Genomic DNA, 14275 nt, shown 5'->3' with positions numbered 1-14275 from the left:
TAACAAGTTGGAGGAGGACTCAGGACAGACATGGAAATATATATTTTTTTAATCTAAATGGGGCAACAAAACCCGATATTTTCAGCCATCTTTCTGAAAACAAATACAGAAATGTTACTATTTTTTCTGGAAACAAAACCAGATGCTTTAGCTGTAGCCATTTTTCTGGTGACAAAACAAGATTATTTTAGTCAAAGTCACACCGATTAACAAGACAAGTCTACTGTGCTATTTTTCTGTGAAATAAACTTGAATGATTTAAAAATTTGGCTCACGACTTGATGATATGGAAAAATGTTTTTCTTCCTGAAGATAAACCATTTGAGAAGCACTTAACTCACACATGCTTACTCCAAATCATCATTGATGCAGAACCAGCAGACAATAACCAACATTGTTTCGTGTTCATTGGAAATTCCCCCGACAGCTCATACAGCAAATGAATATGTTTGTCTTGATACAAGGAATAACGTTAGCTAACTTAGCATCAACTTAAGACAATGATGTTGCCTAGCTAGCTAGGATTTCACTTACATCTCTCATTCTTCGCTGATTCTTCCCTGCTGCGGGCGAATAAATTTCTTAAATCCATCTGGGAGTTACAGTTTGAGTCAAATCAAAATCAAAATAATGTAATGAACAAATTGTTGTTGGCTAACGTTACCTACCTCAGCAGTGATTCGCATCCTCTCTCTCTCTCTCTCTCTCTCTCTCTCTCTCTATCTCTCTCTCTCAACTGAAGTCTCAATCCACACGTGAATAAATTACCATATTAATTAGCCATGTGCTCATTGTTACGTGGAGTGAATACAGTAGCAATCAATTACCATACTAAGTAGTACGTGCGCTGTTGTCTATGTTATGTAGACTTAAAACTCTGAAGCGTTTTTTTTTATTGGTGAAATTTGTACTGGGGCACTGCGGATCAACAGTGGGGCACGTGCCCCAGTGAAATCTGTCTGGCTACGCCCCTGACTACTACCCACCACGCAGTCTGATAGTTAATATATCAATGATGAAATATTAACGTTGTAACACATGCCAATACGGCCTTTTTAGTTTACTAAATTACAATTTTAAATTTGAAAACGTTGTGTAATGATGACGTGTAAGCAAGACGTCACGGGTTTTACGGAAATATGAGCGCTGCACACACACACAGCTAAAAGTCGTCTGCTTTAACGACATAATTACACATTATTTGGAGATCTGTGTTGCTGAATCTTTTGCAATTTGTTCAATTAATAATGGAGAAGTCACTGTAGAAAGATGGTGTTGGGAAGCTTTAGCCTTTAGCCACACAAACACACAGTGATTCCTTGTTTAAAATTCCTGGAGGTGAAACTTTCCTATGGATCAGAGCGCGGTCTAGCCAACCTGGATCCTACCGAATGTCAACCAGCAGTTTTCGGTGAGAAAATTATAGTTAAAAAGTCGCTTCTTACCGGAGAAAAGCAAAGCTTGTGCCGTCCATAGCTGCCGTCGACTCCCCTGAGACACAGCGCATCAAGACACCCGTGGAGACACCCTTCCGACTATCAGGTAATATTTAACTCACTAAAACACTATCAACACAATAGAAAGACAAGGAATTTCCCAGAATTATCCTAGTAAATGTTTCTAAAAACATCGGAATCTGTCCCAATGCAATCGTGTTTTTTTTTTTACTTATTTTTTTTAATGAATTTTTTTTTTCTAGTCCGTCGCTATCAATATCCTCAAACACAAATCTTTCATCCTCGCTCAAATTAATGGGGAAATTGTTGTTTTCTTGGTCCGAATAGTACTTTTTGTTGGAGGCTCCCATTAAAAACAATGTGAATATGTGAGGAGCCATCACACATGTGACGTCATCGTCTGCGACTTCCGGTAGAGGTTCTCTTAACACCGAAAGTTGCGAACTTTATCGTGGATGTTCTCTACTAAATCCTTTCAGCAAAAATATGGCAATATCGCAAAATGATCAATTATGACACATAGAATGGACCTGCTATCCCCGTTTAAATAAGAGAATCTCATTTCAGTAGGCCTTTAAATGCGAAAATTAGATATTGGGTTTCACTATGTAAAGCGCTTTGAGTCACTGGAGAAAAAGTGCAATATAAATATAATTCACTTTTTAATTTTTTTATTGAACAACAAACATACATTAATAATGCACACAAAGGTCAAGGCACTTTCAACATCAGCGAAACATGTCAAGGAAAAATTATTTGCCAAGGTTTTTGCGCTTTGGTTAGTTCTTTCGGGGAGGGCGGGGCTACGGGTTACGTTTTTTACGTCACGGCCCGATTTACTGAGCTACCCATCCATCCATTCATCCATTTCTACCGCTTGTCCATTTTGGGGTCGCGGGAGGTGCTGGAGCCTATCTCAGCTGGATTCCGATCAAACAAAGGTCTTAACTCATTCTCTTTCTATGCCACATCAATGTGGAATGCACTCCCAACAGGTGTAAAAGTGAGTGCATCTCTGTATTCCTTGAAAACAGCTCTAAAACAACACCTCGAGGCAACTTAAACCCTTTACTAATAACCTCCACCATTCACATCCCATCTCCCCGGATTATAAATAACCTAATGTAAATAATGAAATGTACTTCTAATGTATTTACTTGTTCTTATGCTATCTGAACTCACTTTGTTCTCTGCTGGCTGTACATATCTTACTAAGTCAGACCTACACTGTTTCAATGTCCATTTCTCTGTTGATGCAATTGTTGATGACTGAAGTGTTGATATCAACCAAACCCTCCTCATCCCACCCCCCGGATTATAAATAATGTAAATAATTCAATGTATATACTATGATGATAAACCTGTGATGAATGTATTATGCTGATAGTATATATTTATACCATGAATTGATTAACGTGGACACCGACTTAAACAAGTTGAAAAATTTATTCGGGTGTTACCATTTAGTGGTCAATTGTACGGAATATGTACTGAACTGTGCAATCTACTAATAAAAGCATCAATCAATCAATCATTCGGGCGGAAGGCGGCGTACACCCTGGACAAGTCGCCACCTCATCACAGGGCCAACACAGATAGACAGACAACATTCACACTCACATTCACACACTAGGGCCAATTTAGTGTGGCCAATCAACCTATCCCCAGGTGCATGTCTTTGGAGGTGGGCCGATTCACCCAATTACTAAACTGTACATTCATCCATTTTCTACCGCTTATTCCCTTTGGGGGCCTAGGGGGCGCTGGTGCCTATCTCAGTTACAATCGGGCGGAAGGCGGTGTACACCCTGGACAAGTCGCCACCCCATCGCAGGGCCAACACAGATAGACAGACAACATTCACACTCACATTCACACACTAGGGCCAATTTAGTGTTACCAATCAACCTATCCGGGCTTCACGGTGGCAGAGGGGTTAGTGCGTCTGCCTCACAATACAAAGTTCCTGTAGTCCTGGGTTCAAATCCAGGCTCGGGATCTTTCTGTGTGGAGTTTGCATGTTCTCCCCGTGAATGCGTGGGTTCCCTCCGGGTACTCCGGCTTTCTCCCACTTCCAAAGACATGCACCTGGGGATAGGTTGATTGGCAACACTAAATTGGCCCTAGTGTGTGAATGTGAGTGTGAATGTTGTCTGTCTATCTGTGTCGGCCCTGCGATGAGGTAGCGACTTGTCCAGGGTGTACCCCGCCTTCCGCCCGATTGAAGCTGAGATAGGCGCCAGCGCCCCCCGCGACCCCGTAAGGGACAAGCGGTAGGAAATGGATGGATGGAATCAACCTATCCCCAGGTGCATGTCTTTGGAAGTGGGAGGAAGCCGGAGTACTACACCGTATGACATTTTTTTTTTTTAAATGAACCTATCCACAGGTGCATGTCTTTGGAGGTGGGTCGATTTACCCAAGTACTACACTTTATGAAAAAAAAATTAAAATGAATATTACCTTTGCAACCTCATTATACTGTTGGTAAAGTTTTAGAATAGAATAGAATAGAATAGAATGGACTTTATTGTCATTATATTTGCATATAACGAGATTAAAGACTCCAACTTAAGGTGCGGTAGTGGGAACAAATATGGGGTTAAATAAATAACACAAGAGGTAATAAAGGAAAAAACTAACAATTGAAATAAACAGACTACCATCCAATAAGAATAATAAGCAATCCTGTACAATATACAAAACACTATAGAAATACACTATAGAAATTATATTCATCAATGGAAGTTTCTCAATATCCAACCTGTTTTTTGTGCCCTTAAAAAAGAATTAGAACTTTACTTTAAAACGCTTTCTAACTTTAACAACCAAAAAGCTGTGAAAACTATGATGCTGTGCTCCAAATTTGGATTATTTATGGAACTTGTGTGAGCCTATGGCTTTACATTTTTTTTTACATATATATATATATATATATATATATATTGCTGGTTAAACTAACACATGTATAATAAAACATGTTTTACGTGTTATAAATGCATTTACTGTGTGTTTATGTTTTGCTAACATGGTAGAATTAAATGATATGGCAGTTTGTATAATGCTTTATTGTCACCTTGAGCAAATGCCATGAAGATGACAATATAATGTAAGTTGGACAATTTTATATATATATACATATATATATATATATATATATATATATATATATATATATATATATATATATATATATATATATATATTGCATTCTATTTTAGTTACTTTATTGAGTTTACATCACCCTGGCGCTGTTTTGTTCTGTTTTTGTACTGTTTCTGTACTTTTTTTAATTTTACTTACAATCAAAGAATTAATAAATATTGCATATTATAAATAAAGGTTCATATAAAAAAAAAGGAAAAAAAAGTTTCACCCAAATCCTTAAAATTGTTAAAAATTTCTACAAAAACTAAATTGTAACAAATTTGAGATTGTACCTTTTAAACATATACCGCATTTTGAATCCAGTTTCAAATATTTTATAGAACCTGAATATTTGGGATAAACTGCAGAGAAATTGGTCTATTCTTGGAAGAAAAGTTCTTAGCAAAATGGAAAGTACTTCTTCTATTTTGTTCTATGTTATGTATATTTTATGCTGTCCTTTTTTTTTTTATTGCTGCACCTTTTACATATACTGTAATATTGTACATGGTAATTGAGATGTGTTAGATATTGTATACATCATATAAAAATATAAAATAATATACTAATATAATAAATCAGTGTATATATTATGTACATAATATGTAAATATTACATATAAGTTATATTGCTACTATGGTACATTTTTAGTCTACTTTATACCTTTTGTTTTCACTCTTATTGTGCTTTATCCTTTCCATCCTTACCCTTTCCATTCTTTGTAACTGAGCTACTGTGTGGACCAATTTCCCTTGTGGATCAATCAAGTTTGTCTATGTCCAAGGCTTTTAATTTTCCTGAAGGAACTCTCCTGAGGGAATCAATAACGTACTATCTATCTATCTATCTATCTATTTGCGGATTACACCACTTTATATAATTTTATTCAGGAGAAAATATAAATTACCCTCTACAAACTGTAGAAAATGTATTACAGAAAAAAATTATGTGGTTTTATGGCAAAAAAATTGTTGTTATATATTAGAAAATTATATTTATGTTTTTTTTGTAACAAAAAGGAAAAACGTTGACACGTCATTAGTTATTAATGGATTAGAAATTGAAAGGGCACATGAGATTAAGTTTGTAGGTATTATGATTGACGAACACTTGACATGGAAATCACATATTGATCATGTCAAAGTAATGGTATCCCAGATCATAGCTGTTCTGTATAAAGTTAACAATTCTCTAAATAAGAGTGCATTGTATTTGTTGTATAACTCATTGATTGTTCCATATGAGACCTACTGCATTGGAGGATGGGGAAGTGCCTGCAAAACATGCATCAATCCATTTTTTCTTTGACAGAAAAGAGTGATTAGTCGTCAGTGGAAGTAGACACGAAGAGCTAACCAATCCTCTATTTATACAATTACAAACACTGACATTTAGTGAATTAGTAGAGTATAACCTTCTAAAAAACATATATATGAACTAAAGGTTTTTACAAAACCAGTTTCAGTCATCTGTAGAGGAAATATGTGTCTCAAAGGAGTCGGTCTGTGGAATAGTCTTGATTGTACAATCAAAACTTCTGAGGCCATGTTTTTGTTTAAGAAGAATGTCAAATGATTAATACAACAAAAATATATACCGCGGAGTCGTAGATCAATTTTATTAAGGTATTTTGATGTTCTGTATCAAGCTCAAATGAACTGAAACTGTATATGCCTTTGTGTTGATATAGGGCAAATATTATACGTTGTACTTCTTTCAGCTCCTCTTTGTTCACGCTAAATGCTGTTGTTGCATTAGTTTTTAAATGAATAAATAAAATAAAAATGCAATGAAGCTTATAGAAGACCTGGCAACAATTATTGATTAGATTAGATAGTACTTTATTTATTCCGTCAGGAGAGTTCCTTCAGGAAAATTTAAATTTTCCGCACAATCCCATTCAAGATCAGACAAACATTACAGGGAGACAGAACAGGATCGCTGACAGGTCTGCCGGCTTCCAGCGCCCCTTACAAAAAAAATGAGATACAGGTAAACAGGGGGGGGGGGGAAATGGGAGAAAAAAATCGAAGATTAAAATAAAATTTAAAAAAATCGGTTTTAGCCTAGGCCCTGGAGAGGGGGTGCAGACTGAGGCCAAGGGAAAAAAACAACTCATTGCCATAGTACACATCCCTCTTCCATGTGTGTAAGAGGGAAACATCAAACATCAAAGAACGCAGAGGACATTAAAGACATTAAAGCAGCAGATACAACCAGACACTTCTACATACAGCTATTAATAAAAAGTAAAAGAAAAATATCCACTGTGGTGGCCTCTCGGTGTTCCACGCAGTCGTGGAGGGAGCATGGCCAGAGACAGGAGCAGACCCAACAAAGCAACCAAGACAGCCGACTCCACTCTCGGATGAGCAAGGATACGTCCAAGGTGACTAAGGTGTCCGACACCTGCTCACCCAGCCAAGACACCGCGAAGCCTCTCCGTCCCAGCGCTCAGTGCTAGCTCCGCAGCCCTGTCCCCTCATCCGCACCTCCTCCAGTCCCTCCAAACCGACTCTGGTGTGGCAGAGACCCAGCAGCTGGTCTCCATGACCAAAAGGCTCCCGGGAGGCAGATCCAGAAGTCCACAAAAAAGCACCAGAGAGGTCACGAAAGTGCCACCCCTTGTCACACAGTCCCAAAGGGTCCTGGACCAAAAGGCATAAAAATATAATAACACATGAAAACAAGAGGGAAACACAAAAGGGTGACACAAGAGCACAGAGCTCCTGCCAACAGCAACCACTACAGCAGCGCCATCTTGGAAAAAAAAAAATATGAATGAATGAATCACCAGACTTGGAAGATGTTCAATGACTTATTTCATTTTGTAGTTATAAGGCAGATAACAAACATGACACAAAACCATGGTCATTTAAAATGTCCTTAAGAAACACTTCAATAATTGATGAATATAAAATGAGGAAGTCAGTAAGAGATCTAACAGAGTTAAAACTTTGGAATCACTCAATTTGAGAAAAATGAGTATGGAGTTTTGAAAAAAACAACAAACAAAACAACACTTGAACACACCCCCTCCAGCTTTTATAACAGCCTGCATGGACTTAACCACTGACAAACATCAACCTCGCTCCAGCTTTCTCTGATTGCCCTTGTCAGATCAGCTGTGCAAGTTGGAGTCTCGTCGTGGAACATTTTTTCCAATTTCCAGCACACATTTTGGATTGGATTGAGATCCGGACCTCATTACCACCAGGTGTGTGTGTGTGTGTGTGTGTGTGTGTGTGTGTGTGTGTGTGTGTGTGTGTGTGTGCGTGCGTGTGTGTGTGTGTGTGGGACCTCATTACCACCAGGTGTGTGTGTGTGTGGGACCTCATAACCACCAGGTGTGTGTGTGTGTGTGTGTGTCACCTCATTACCACCAGGTGGCCTTTCATCAATCAATCAATCAATGTTTATTTATATAGCCCTAAATCACAAATGTCTCAAAGGACTGTACAAACCACTACGACTACGACATCCTCGGAAGAACCCACATAAGGGCAAGGAAAACTCACTAGTGGGCAAGGAGAACTCACACCCTCCTGACTTTAGGCTACCACTTGGGGTCACTGTATAATTAATTGGGAGGGTTCCTTCCATATTTCTGGCATTGTGTCACACCCACTTCTTTATGATGTCAAATCCTCTCCCTTGCACCAAAGGCATGTAGTAGTGGCACCATGGTGGTCAGGTGAATCCTTGTGAGGCCATCCATCCATCCATCCATTTTCTACCGCTTATTCCCTTTCGAGGTCGTGGGGGGCGCTGGCGCCTATCTCGTGAGGCCTTCATTGCCAATTGGTCAGAGAGTTTCGGCACAAGACACCACCTGCTGGTCAAATGAATAATGACAATGAGCTATATTTTAACCACAGAATGTGTGATGCATTGAATTGTTGCGTCTGTGCTGGCTCTTGGAAATGACAGTGACTAACAATAATTGTTTGACCGAATGGTCTTGCTGGTTAAACTAACACAAGTATAATAAAACATGTTTTACGTGTTATAAATGCATTTACTGTGTGTTTATATTTTGCCAACATGGTAGAATTAAATAATATGGCACTACTCAGTGGCCTAGTGGTTAGAGTATCCGCCCTGAGATCGGTAGGTTGTGAGTTCAAACCCCGGCCGAGTCATACCAAAGACTATAAAAATGGGATCCATTGCCTCCCTGCTTGGCACTCAGCATCAAGGGTTGGAATTGGGGGTTAAATCACCAAAAATGATTCCCGGGCGCGGCACCGCTGCTGCCCACTGCTCCCCTCACCTCCAAGGGGGTGATCAAGGGGATGGATCAAATGCAGAGGACAAATTTCACCACACCTAGTGTGTGTGTGACAATCATTGGTACTTTGACTTTATAATGCTTCATTGTCACCTTGAGCAAATGCCATGAAGATGACAATATAATGTAAGTTGGACAATTTTTTGTATATATATATATATATATATATATATATATATACATTTTCTACCGCTTATTCCCTTTGGGTCGCGGGGGTTGCTGGTGCCTATCTCAGCTACAATCGGGCGGGAGGCGGCGTACACCCTGGACAAGTCGCCACCACATCGCATTCATATATATATATATATATATATATATATATATATATATATATATATATATATATATATATATAAACTGTCGTAATGGAGAATGATGTCGGCCCAAATGAAACTGGAGAGCAGCCGACCATTGAAGAGGCCCTGCAGATTATTCACAATGAAAATATATATATATAGATATATATATATATATATGATACATATTCTATATATATCATATATTATATATAAATATATATACAAATATATATATATAGAATATGCATATATACAGTATATTATATATATATATATATATATATATATATATATATATATGCATATTCTATATTATTACATATATATTCTATAATATTACTACAGTAGTATAAGCCACTGGATGAGACCAAACTAATGATTGCTCGCTGTTCAGTATCATGGCCAGTTGGCCACTGATTGGCTAAGCTTCAGGCAGCATTACTATATTAGATTAAAAGAGTGTAAATGAGAATAAAGTGTGTTATTTCATATCTATGGGGCTCTCATAAGGTTGGACAACTTATTTAGTTTTTTTTATATATATATAGTTTGTCTACAAAAAAATAGAATTTATAACTGATTTATACTTGGTGGAAATTAATTTATTGCAGGCATGTCTGGAACCAATTAATAGCAATAAAAGAGGGATGACTGTATTGGAATTAAAAACACAAATTTTTTCGGGATTATGAAACAGAGGATACGATGTAGATTTCCTTTGTGCATGCACTTGTCTTGCCGGTAAAATGGGGAAGTGGATATATTGCCTGTTCTGACAATACCACACATTGGAATTGTACTTGGCAATGACGCCACATTTGATGTACTGCATATAAATGGTAAATGGTAAGTGGTTTGTACTTGTATAGCGCTTTTTTACCCCGTTTTAAGGAGCCCAAAGCGCTTTTTTACCCCGTTTTAAGGAGCCCAAAGCGCTTTGACAGTATTTCCACATTCGCCCATTCACACACACACACACACACACACACACACACACACACACACACACACACACACACACACACACACACACACATATATATATACAGTACATACATACATACATACATACATACATACATACATATATATATATATATATATATATATACATATATATACACATATATATGTATATATCCATCCATCCATTTTCTACCGCTTATTCCCTTTTTGGGTCGCTGGCGCCTATCTCAGCTACAACCGGGCGTAAGGCGGGGTACACCCTGGACAAGTCGCCACCTCATCGCAGGGCCAACACAGATAAACAGACAACATTCACACTCACATTCACACACTAGGGCCATATATATATATATATATATATATATATATATATATATATAAACATATATATATATATATATATATATATATATAATATATGTGTATATATATACATACATATATATATACGTATATATATATATATATATATATATATATATATATTCACATATACATACGTACACACGCACACACACACACGCACACACGCACGCACACACACTTCTGTTTAAATTTAATCATAAATATATTTTACATTTTATCATGAAAACAAATCTAAAAAAAATGTTAAGCAGTATTTTTAGAAAATTGAAATTTAGGAGTCATTGGGGACAAGTACTTCTCAGTAGAATGTACCCTATAAAATAGGATTTTGTGTTTATTTATCATATCACTATCTCAATTGATGCCCTGAGTTTAAACAAGTCCTAATATAAATCAAAATGCATTTTTGAATACTTAATTGTTTTACTAAACCCTTTTTTTGGTTAAGGGACAACACTTTGCTTTAATTCAGTAGAGTACCCCACATAAATATGTTTATGTGTGTGTGTGTGTGTGTTTACATATTATAATAATATAATGGATATACAATTGATAGTTATTATAATTGAATATTAAGAATTTGTGGAAGTTTCTCTCCTACCTCGTTTACTTCCATGACAACCTCTTTAAAGCTTTGTAATCAATCAGAAATATCAAGCAGTTAAAGTCAAACATGGATCAGTGAGGAGAGAGTGCTTTGCATTTTTCCCATCATGCCTTGCAATGGATTAAAATGGGTGTAATGGGTGTCCCTCCATCTGTGGTCCCCTCCAAGGTTTCTCATTGTAGCCCATTGGGTTGAGTTTTTCCTTGCCCTGATGTGGGATCTGAGCTGAGGATGTCGTTGTGGCTTGTGCAGCCCTTTGAGACACTCGTTAATTAGGGCTATATAAGAAAACTTTGATTGATTTTCTTGATTGATTGATACTTAGTTTTGCACGCCAGCCAGGCAAAGTCCAGTGGTACGGCCTTTGGTGTGCACTACCGATTTCTAGGAGGCATAAGCGAGAGATTTGTGTGGTTCTGAGAGACCAGCGCTCTTGTCCACAACCATCTCGATGGGGAGGTGCGGCTGACAAGTTTAGAAAAAGGTACTACTCTTCAGCAACCACATTTCATGGCCTACAATCTAACAGAACACAATTGTGCACCATTGGTGTGTGACCTCCCTCGCTCGCCTCACAGCCAACACATTCTGCCGCAAGAGTGTGAGCTGCTACATTATTCAGCAGTCCATTTATCACTTCTCTATCGGAAAAGGTCAAAACACTTGCGTCACAGCATTGTTGCAGAAAATAATATCCGCACTTGCATTATTTAGGAGTTGCTGACCACCTATTCATCAATGTTGCTTTGCTACTTCCTACTTCTTTTCAGATGTGCTGAATGCTGCCAACGTGACAACATGATGACCTTAATGTAACTTGAAAAAACTGTCAGAAATAAAAATATAATTAAGTGATTATTGTGTTGCAAGATTGTGTGTTTTTGGTATGGGGAGCTGTGGTTTCCTGCTGAACTTCTAGGCCTGTATGATGGTGCAGTTCTATACAAACTGCACACAGCATTATTGTTTTAACAAAAGCAAAAATCTATAGTATTGGATCCCAGAATGAGCAGGTGCCTCAAATCAATATCTTACAAAAATATTTGAATAAGGATCTTTTTCTTTAGAAATGTGACTGTCCCATCTGGAAGGCAATCAATAACACAAGCCTGCTGCCTCCGCAGGACGGATCAATCCTGTCGGCATTCGAATGCTTGATGCTCTTTGGTGAAAACCAGCGAGAAGCTTTACATCTCAAATGATTCCTGCACCTCTCCATGCACTCAATATATGCAAATAAGATGTCCTGGGGTTTTGATATTAGGTTTCGGGGAACACACCAGCTGCCACATGCCTCTCCATCCCCAAACATTGAGGCCAATTGAATTAAACGCGATTTTAATAATAGTGGAAGGAGGTCATTTTATCTGTTTATGTCTAGAGGCTCCCATGTTGACAATGGGGGAGATAATGAAAGTGGTCTTACAAACAACCCAAGGGACACACATATCAGCCCCAATGGGTCTCCAGGGTGGATGGAGGTGCTGGAGAGTGGATCAGCGCATCATGCTGCTTCATCCATTTTGTAAATTACAGTCCACTTCAATGTCAACAACCGGATGGGTTTTACCTCAAAAAATGGTGCAATGGTCAATGTTTTTATTTCAGCACATTGTGCTGTGGGGATACTGGGGTGGATGATGGCATGGTGGCAGCAGCAAAGGCAGGAAATGAGACAGAAATCAGTACAAAAGTTTAATCTCCCTGTTGTTGAGCGTGAGAGAGTATCATTTTATCCACAAGGCCTCGATGTTCACAAAAGGGTTTTAAAAAAACATGCATTATTTATACATTGGCTCTGCTGAAATACTAAATGGGCAAATTAAAGTGGCCATGTTTGTTTGCTTCTCGCAGCAGAATACAACTGTACACAAACATTGTGTATTTCTTGTCCTCTTTTGTCCCGGCTGGTCTCTACTTGCCTTGTGTGGGTTCAGGTTTCATCTTACAGGTAAGGAGCTGTTCTTTGTATCCATCCCCACTCAACTGGGATAGGTTTGTGTTGTGCATCGCCGCAAGGGAGAAGCTATCTTTTAACTTCAAGATGCTTTGTTCGCAGGTATTAGCCGCAAAAAAATGTTGATATTTGACTTCAAAGTGATCTGATCCTCCATGGTTTTGGGTCCTATCTATCGGTTGGATCAATAGCTCAAAATTGCATAATTCTGGGGATTTCACAAGTATGACAAACATAATCAATGCATGCATGAAGCTCAAATGTGGATGTACAAAACAGCATTGAGAATGCAGCCTAAATGTGGTTGAGTTGAGGCAATACCAACAAGCCATGAATTCTAAGGTCAGAATAAGTTCAATAAACAGCGCAACAAGGAGCCGTTCTGGGATTTTCTTGAACCAATATGGTAAATTAAATCAATGCATTGTGCTCAAATGTGGTTGTAGACCAAGTGTTGCACTTTTAGAACACAAGCTAATTGTGTAAAAGCAGACAGAACACAAGAGTCACACAATGTCAAGTAGCCCACTGACCTGTTTCAATGGAGTTACTGTCTTCTGGGGTCAATGGCGTCCTCTAGTGCTTACTTGGGTCACTGCAACCGGGAGTCCACTTCAGAAGTCAAGTCTTTTCTGGAGAATAATTACAATTTCACGAGTAAATTTAATGATATAATGGAAAAAAAACAAAAAACAAAAAAAAACGAAGTCAGATCAAATCAATCTTCAATAGTAAAAACGTGAACCCCGACTTAAATAAGTTGAAAAACTTATTCGGGTGTTACAGAATATGTACTGAACTGTGCAATCTACTAATTAAAGTCTCAATCAATCAGTCAATCAAAAATGATGTGACAGGTGTGTGTGTGCGTGTGTGCGTGTGTGCGTGTGTGCGTGTGTGTAAGTGTTGCTCAAAAGCCTTGTTCTTTATTAAGTCGATTTAAAATTTATGAAAAAAAACATTTACTTTGGAATCGGGGAATATTTTGTTGCTGTCAAGGTTAAACTAGTTTTTGTTCAAACAAAAAACTTATTTGTAATTGTGAGTTTAAAGGTAGTTTTAAAGCTATATTTAATTGTACATACAGGAAGAGGTTGAATTGTACACCCGATCAATCAAGTGAATTTGTTATTGTTGTTGTTGTCTTATTAGAGCAGGCCTGGGCAATTATTTTATCGGGGGGCC

Source organism: Nerophis ophidion, linkage group LG10 (genome assembly GCF_033978795.1).
Source record: "Nerophis ophidion isolate RoL-2023_Sa linkage group LG10, RoL_Noph_v1.0, whole genome shotgun sequence".
Lineage (NCBI taxonomy): Eukaryota > Metazoa > Chordata > Actinopteri > Syngnathiformes > Syngnathidae > Nerophis > Nerophis ophidion.
Note: the sequence above shows the minus strand (reverse complement) of the source record.